General features: G+C 38.9%; 1 protein-coding gene across 4 annotated transcripts in view; it reads left to right on the top strand.

Moving 5' to 3' along the window:
- Positions 1 to 3087: 3087 nt before the first annotated feature.
- The window catches only part of LOC111567455 (SPRY domain-containing SOCS box protein 4-like), a 101462-nt gene continuing 96054 nt past the window's right edge, over positions 3088 to 8495 (top strand). For all 4 annotated transcript variants that reach the window (XM_055014473.1, XM_055014474.1, XM_055014475.1 and 1 more), the window contains exon 1: positions 3088 to 3293. The gene's annotated coding sequence lies outside the window, so the exon portion shown is untranslated. The remainder of the gene's footprint in view (positions 3294 to 8495) is intronic.

The raw sequence follows: 8495 nt of genomic DNA on the forward strand, positions 1-8495 counted from the left end.
CAGAGTTTCTTCAAAATGAGGCTGATGTGTGTATTTACGCATATGGCACAGCAGCTGTACCTTCATTACCACAGGATCCAACGGCAAAATATGTTCTGCTGTGCTCTACATACCCGAAAGGTGAGGTTCACACGGTGCACTTATTTCCATTCAAGCTTGTCTAGATGAATCCTGAGCTCCATCAGACCTGTTGGACTTTTTTTTTTATTAAGATAAACATGTCATTACGCACAGAATTCAACATTTTAGGGGTTTATTTGTGTTATTAAACTGGAGTGAAAGCTCAAATAAACCCGAGGCCTCCCTCAATATCTGACTGATGATTACATCCTTGAGTATTATTGTGTAAAAATTTGGAAATGTCAGTAATAAAAATGTAGAAGCATGAGGACAATAAATTAGGTAATCGCCATAAACAGTATTGTATTTACCCACCAGCACCGGCAGGAGGAGCCACATTACTTCTGATAAAATTGACACAAGTGCACGAGTTCAATTTACTAAATTCCTTTACTCACGCCACTTTTCATTCTATAATTAACATTTATTTTCAATTAAATAGCACATGTCACAAATTTAAACCGGTTTCTTTTATCAGCTTACACAGTCCCTACCATGATGATTGTCCAGCTCACTCATCAGAGTCAGTTATTTAAAAAGCAATGATTTCTGTTTACCTCTGTAATGCATGTGTAGTACCTGCAGCCGAACTTATCTAGAAATGTAGGTCGATGGGTACTGGGGAAAAAAATCCATCATCACACCTGCTGTGGCTGGAAGCTGTGACTTATATTTAAGAAAAATGGCCACGTGACATTAGTTTGCACTGATTGTGTTTGCGCACATGGCGCTTATTAGCTGCGGCTCGATGCAAAACAATCAACTCTCACTGTCCCTCACATGCACAACAGACACTGAACTCCAGATATTACAGAGGACCAGCTCACTCATTCTGGCGGTTTAATATCTCAGCCGACTTCCACTTAACAGCCCGCTGCTTTGTTTAGTAGGTTAATAAATATTCAATTGGAAACCCCAGTCTTAAATTAACACAACAGTACAAATAAAGCGTGGGGGTGACGGTGCGTTCAAGTGCTGTCAGAATTCCTATAGATAATACTAGTGTGGTCTGGAAAGGTAAATAAGAAGGCACAAATTCAAGATTGAAGTCTAATCAGTAAAAGTGTCCTTCTGAGATTTTACATCTCCTGGACAAGTATTCTTTCCAATATACCAGCTGGATATACATCCTGAAACAACACTAGAAAAGAAAACATGTGCCCCAGCTGAACATTTGCAAAATTTAAATGCAGCACCATATGGTGTTCTTCTCTGACTTGGAGAAAAAGTAAAAAAAAAATCGAATTTCTATTCAATTTAGCTAATTATGTACAAAAGGTTTGAGCTTTCTTGACCCGTGACTCTCCTTCAACCAGTGATGATAAAAGGCCACATAAAAACCCAGCTGTAGTCGAATGACATGATGCCACAGAAGACAACAGAAAGACATGAACAGACAGTTGTCATGCTGGATGTTGATGTCAGTTTGGGCCGTAGCCAGACGCTTGAACGTCTGCCCCTTGTTGAAGTTGCTTCACACAATTTTGGATGGATGTGTCCAAAAACACAATCCTGTCCCAATAAAATGATTGCCATCTTGATCAAGCTCTTCAGGAAAAGTGGGAAAACATTTTACAAGAAGCATCGACAACCTCATTACATCTGTGTGTTGCAGATGTGTGACTTCTGGTCTGTGGCTCCACTCTCCATCTGCCCATTTTCATTTCTAATGTAGTCGTACTCGGTTGTTTCATGACATTAATTCTGCTGTAAAGATAATGTGTGTTAGAACAGCAAAGACTTATTCCTCTATGTTTTTACATGCTGCATTTATGTGGCAGTAGGTGCACGTTGACTCAAAGAAGATGAAATACTTGTTAAAACTGAAAATCTGAAGGAAGCTATGGCTTCAGTGCAAGCAACGCATAAAACTGGAGTGTCAGGTACATGCTGAGTTACCTAAAGTGACTCTTAGGAGTTGATGGAAGTGGTACCTGGAGCTGCGTCAGTGTCAGCTGTGGTGATAGCAATGGAATTGTTGGGTGAGAAAACAATCAAATGTCAAAAACATTATATCCAAACTAGGGGATATTGAGGAAAAGCAGCAAACATGCCATCATGTCTGATATAAAAACACATATATACTGATCTACTGGTCAAAAGTAACTTACCATCATTGCATCATTTGCAGCTGCATATATCTTTTTTCATGCGATGTTATTGCCATGGCAAGCACTTGTGTTACAATTGCATCAGTAATCACAACAGTAATAGCAGTTGTGGTATTCAGACCTTTTTTGTTAGTAATAGTTAATTAGTAATGTGTTAATGTAAAAAACACTTTACTACAACAAATCTGTTTTCCGCTTTTATTTCTCCTCTAATTTTTGATTCTTGAGGAGATATTGGATCATTTGAACTTTTATTGAAACAAAATAATGTGATAAGTTTAGAGGGTATTTGGTGGAGCTGTAGATATGATCACACAGTGGGGTCTTAACCTTAGTATTTAAAATTATTAGGTACATTTGCAGCCTCATTTCTCTGATGGAAAGCACTTGGGTTCAGTGACTGTTGATTTAAATGTGCTATATAAAGAAATATGACTTGACCTGACTTTTAAAAGACACTATAATCCAATTGGCTGGGAATAGGTGGTTCAGTCTCGAAGAATGTGTTGTATTTTAAGAGCTTGTTATATTATCAATTGTGTGAAATCTTCATCCTAAAAGCCACTAAAACTGTCATATAAATGTAGCAGAAAACACAGTGCAATATTACATTCTGTTATGTCAGCTGCATAAAAGGAAGTACTTAAGTATAATTCAAGTACTTCAAAATTCAACTTAAGCACAGTAACTTGAGAAAATGTACTTTCCACCACTTAATAATAGCCTTGGTAGTGAGGAAGAATTTCAGAGTAGCCTCTGAACGCACCACGGGAGTCTTAGCCAATAGCGTGAGAACAGAGTGCTGCGTCGCAGTGGAAGCGGCCAATCAGCGCTCGGCTTGCGGAGTAAACGGACACTGAGTCTGGGCTCCGCTGGCTGGTGGATGTGCGGAGCTGCTGTTTACCGCAACAAAGAAAGCGTCGCTACACCGCGAAAACATTTCTAACAGCGCCGGAGGAGAGTCGCTGTCAGCTGCAAGAAGACAGGAGAGTCCCCCGGTCCTTGTTATTCCACAGAGAAATCCTCCGAGAAGAAGTGTCGGCGGGGGACGAGTTGTGTTCGGTGAGTGTTGGTGTGTTGAGCGCTGAAGCTGCTTCATGTAGGCAGGCAGGAGTGTTGTGTTTCCACCTTAAAGTATCTTCTTTTCACTTTGGAGCGATGGTTGATGGAGTCAGTTTAAATTTGGAGCCGAGAAAAATGACTTTCGAGTGTTTGTTTCCGTCTGGTGAAGTTTTCACAGCTTCAGAGTGGGACGGTTACCTGAACGTGTTTGTGTTTCTGCGCTGTGACATCGCTCTGGTGCTGCTGATCATCACGAAGTAATGGGATGGAAAGGCTGGCTGACTCTATGTAATAACTAATTTATTACAAGTGAGCAATACCCACAATCAATTTATAAACTCATATATCTTCAAAATATTGATTTCAAATAATTAGCATTGAAAATCAGCTAATATTGTAACAGAAATGCACCATGAAGTGTGTTGTTTCTGATCTGTATGTGTGCACTTTGCTAAAATAACACTGCCTTTCCCTCTATGAATGATCAGCTGCCGGTCTGTCTACACCAGGGGTGTCAAACTCATTTTAGTTCAAGGGCCACATTCAGCCCTATTTGATTTGTAGTGGGCCGGACCAGTAAAATGATCAAAATGACAAAGTCAGACAAAAAAAGACAAAAAAAAAAAAAGCAACAAAAACAAGACAAACGACACGAAATAAAACAAAAAAGCAACAAAAAGTTTGACAAAAAAGTGGACAAACGACAAAAACAAGACAAAGAATTACATAAATGACACAAAATGACAAAAACAAGACACAAAATGACAAAAATAAGACAAACGACATGAAGCAAAACAAAAAGCAACAAAAAATTTGACAAAAAAGTTACAGTGGCAAAAAAGTTGACACAAATGAGACAAAAATGGCAAAAAAGGAACAAAATGACAAAAAATAGACAAAAGAACCCCACAAGCGAGACAAGAAGGAAACACAAAACGACAAACAATGCAAAACAATGAATAAAACAAAACAAAAAATGACAAAAATATGACAAAAAACCCAAGCGAGACAAATAGGAAACACAAAACGACAAAAACGAGAAACAAAAGGACAAAAACATGACACAGATGACAAAAATCTAAAAAAAAGATAAGAAACAACAAAAACAAGATAAAATATTATAAAAATGATACACAAAATGGCAAAAATGAGACAAACGACATGAAAACAGAACAGCAAAGCGACAAAAAAATGACAAAAAAACACAAGCGAGACAAAAAGGAAACACAATGACCAATCTAGTGTTTTACTTTGTGATCAAAACAACTTGTCATGGTCTAGAAATTATTTTAAATTTATAGTTTTACGAATTTGCAATCTGCAGTTAATGTCTTCTCTGTAATTTTTACACTTTGAGGGCCCGTTTAGATCCTCTGGAGGGCTGGTTTTGGCCCGCGGGCCCGCGGACCAGGAGTGTTTGACACTCCTGGTCTACACCTTGACATTTACAAAGCTAAGATGGGTTAGGTGACAAGGACATGGGAGATGAAGAGCAGATTGTATGACCATGGAGAGGAAAGAGGAGTAAATGGAGACGGAGTGTAAAAGGAGAGAGGCTGGGAAAAAGAAAGGAGATGAAGACACTCATGTTCCAGCTACAGTGTTTCTTCATTAACATGTAATAAGCCACAACAACTACAAAAAAACCCCAATAAAGGGTGTGTGGAGTGGTGGTCGTTGGGAGTCTGCTTCTTGATGGATGACCTGTCAAAATGCGGGAGGAGGGTGAGGTGTAGGGGGAGAGTTGTGAGGATAGAGAGATGCAGGAGGAGGAGGGGATGGAGCATGGTGATGGTGACAGGAGGTCATTTATCTGTCTGCTGGATCTGACCGGCCAGTCGCTACGGGAGATCAGGCCTGTTCAGCAGCACCTCCTCTGACCGCCTGCATCTCTTTTGTTCCTGACTCACACTTCTTCTTCTTTTTCATCTTCTTCTTCTACTTCCTGGTCCTGCTTTCCTCTCGTCTTAGTCTCTATCCATTTCTCACCACAACTTTTTTCTTAAGCTCTCAAGCACTTCATGTGTTCACAGGCCGCACGCTTTAACTGCTTTCAGCCACAACGCATCGTCTGGCACTTTTTAATGCGTCACCTGACAGCTGAGGTGCTTTTTAGCTCTGGAGCAAAAACTCACTTCACCTATTTACAGTGCTGACACTTGAGCTATATCTGGCGCTTCAACAGCTTTCAGCCTCAACCTGTCAACTGACACATCAGCTTGTTACTCTGCCAAGGAACGCGGCGGGGTTATGTGATGATCGGCGTACGTTTGTCTGTGAATCCGTCTGTCTGTGTGCAACATTACTCAAAAACGGAAAAACGAATTTGCATGAAATTTTCAGGGAAAGTCAGAAATGACACAAGGACCACCTCATTAAATTTTCGCAGTGATGCAGCTTATAGTCTGGATCCACGGCTTTGTGAAGGATTTCCCATCGCCGGATATAGCTGCCGGCACAGCGTCGCTGTAACCATGACAACAAGTGAACACTGTGTCAGTTACCTGCTGACGATCACATGATTGCGATCCTACTACAAAATGACTGTGATTTGTCAGTTGTAAATCATACAAGAAACAAATGATCAAACTATGCGGTGTTTCTGAGTCCCATCAATTCTTGCCGCCTGCTACATATTTAGGTCACGCAATGTAGCAAACCCTAGTCAGACAATGGTGAAGCTCCTGATTTCACAAAGCCTTTATTTACGTTCAGCCGTCAGCCTTATTTTAAACACAAATTCACCTTTCGATCCTTCACTCCTTTCTTCAGGAAACACCGTAAGTGCTTGTCCCCATTCCAGCCAGGAGCTTCTAAGTTTAGACACATCCTTTGCTAGACAGCAACAGCGTGGAACTGCTTCCTTTCATCTTTACGTGAATTTTCTGACCTTTCGGCAGCGTCTTCATCATGTCAAGAAACCGCTTCTTAGATAAACACTTCCTGTGCCGCTGGAATGGTGACAAATTAAAAGCCCATAACATTAAAAATATGCCTTCAAAATAATAGCATGGATGGGACAGTTATTTTAACACTAGCAAAACAAACGATTGCCAAAAGTGATGAAGTGATCAATAGACCTTTATAAGAGTAATTTACACGCAATTCGGTATTCATACATAACATGCACATGCATAACACATGCCTGTGCTCAGCACAAGGTAATTTTTTAACTAAATATTTCATCTGTTGCAAATGATACGTCAACTGAGCAGCCTTGGCGGAGTACTGCGCTCTCTGAGTGCTTTTCTAGTAGTTAATTATGTTGTTCAAAATGTATTAAAAAAGTCATAGTTTAGTATGTCGTGCAACAAGGGGAAAAAAAGTGCCCAGGTAGCTCAACTAGTTGAAAGGGAGACTCATAAACAGGACTGCGTCAGAGATGAAGATTTGATTCCAGCTTACGACCTTTTACTGCAGGTCTTCCTCTCTACTTACCTATTGAAAAAACCAACAAAAGGGCCCAAAAAATAACAGAAAAAATCATCAGAGTTTAGCATGTCATCCTAAATGTGGAAAAAACGTCATAGTTTAGTATGTCGCCCAAAATGTCACTAAAACATCATAGTTTAGTATGTCGTCCAAAATGTGACAAAAACGTCATATTTTAGTATGTCGTCCAAAATATCACTAAAACGTCATACTTTAGTACGTCGTCCAAAATGTCTTAAAAACGCCATAGTTTAGTATGTCGTCCAAAATTTGACAAAAATCTCATAGTTCAGTACGTCATCCAAAATGTGACAAAAACGTCATAGTTTAGTATGTCGCCCAAAAAGTGACAAAAACGTCATAGTTTAGTATTTCGTCCAAAATATGACAAAAATCTCATAGTTCAGTACGTCATCCAAAATGTGACAAAAACGTCATAGTTTAGTATGTCGTCCAAAATATGACAAAAACGTCATAGTTTAGTATGTCGCCCAAAATGTGAATAAAACGTCAGTTTAGTATGTCGTCCAAAATATGACAAAAATGTCATATGTCATCCGAAATGTCATTAAAATGTCATAGTTTAGTATGTTGTCCAAAACGTCACTAAAACGCCATAGTTTAGTATGTCGTCGAAAATGTCACAAAAACGTCATAGTGTGTCGTCCAAAATATGACAAAAATGTCATAGTTAAGTATTTCGTCCAAAATATGACAAAAACATCGTTTACTAGGCTGTCCAAAATATGACAAAAACGTCATAGTTTAGTATGTCGTCCAAAATGTGACAAAAACTTCGGAGTTTAGTATGTTGTCCAAAACGTCACTAAAACGCCATAGTTTAGTAGGTCGTCCGAAATGTGACAAAAACGTCATAGTTTAGTAGGTCGTCCGAAATGTGACAAAAATGTCACAGTTTAATATGTCGTCCAAAATATCACTAAAATGTCATAGTTTAGTATGTCGTCCAAAATGTGACAAAAACGTTGTAGTTTAGTATGTCGTCCAAAGTGTCATTAAAAGGTCATAGTTTAATGTCGTCCAAAATGTCATTAAAATGTCATAGTTTAGTATGTCGTCCAAAATCTGACAAAAACGTCATAGTTTAGTATGTCGTCCAAAATGTGACAAAAATGTCAGTTTAATATGAAGTCCAAAATATCACTAAAATGTCATAGTTGAGTATGTCATGCAAAATGTGACAAAAACGTCATAGTTTAGTACGCTGTCCAAAATGTGACAAAAACGTCATAATTTAGTATGTCGTCCAAAATGTGAAAAAACGCTATAGTTTAGTATGTTGTCCAAAATATCACAAAAACGTCATAGTTTAGTATGTCGTGCAAAATGTGACAAAAACGTCATAGTGTAGTATGTCGTCCAAAATGTCACCAAAATGTCATAGTTCAGTATGTCGTCCAACCGTTGTACAAGAGGTTCCCGTGTAGCTCAACTGGTTGAGAGAATGACTCATAAGCAGGACTCCGTCAGAGACACCGGTTCGATTCCCGGTGATGACCATTTACTAGAACTTCACAGTTTAATGTGTCATCCAAAATGTGACAAAAACGTCATAGTTTAGTATGCTGTCCAAAACGTCACTAAAACGCCATAGTTTAGTATGTCATCCAAAATGTGACAAAAACGTCATACTTTTAGTATGTCGTCCAAAATGTGACAAAAACGTCATAGTTTAATGTCGTCCAAAATTTCACTAAAACGTCATAGTTTAGTATGTCGTGCACAATGTGACAAAAACGTCATATTTTA

This window comes from Amphiprion ocellaris, chromosome 10 (genome assembly GCF_022539595.1).
Source record: "Amphiprion ocellaris isolate individual 3 ecotype Okinawa chromosome 10, ASM2253959v1, whole genome shotgun sequence".
Taxonomy (NCBI): Eukaryota; Metazoa; Chordata; class Actinopteri; family Pomacentridae; genus Amphiprion; species Amphiprion ocellaris.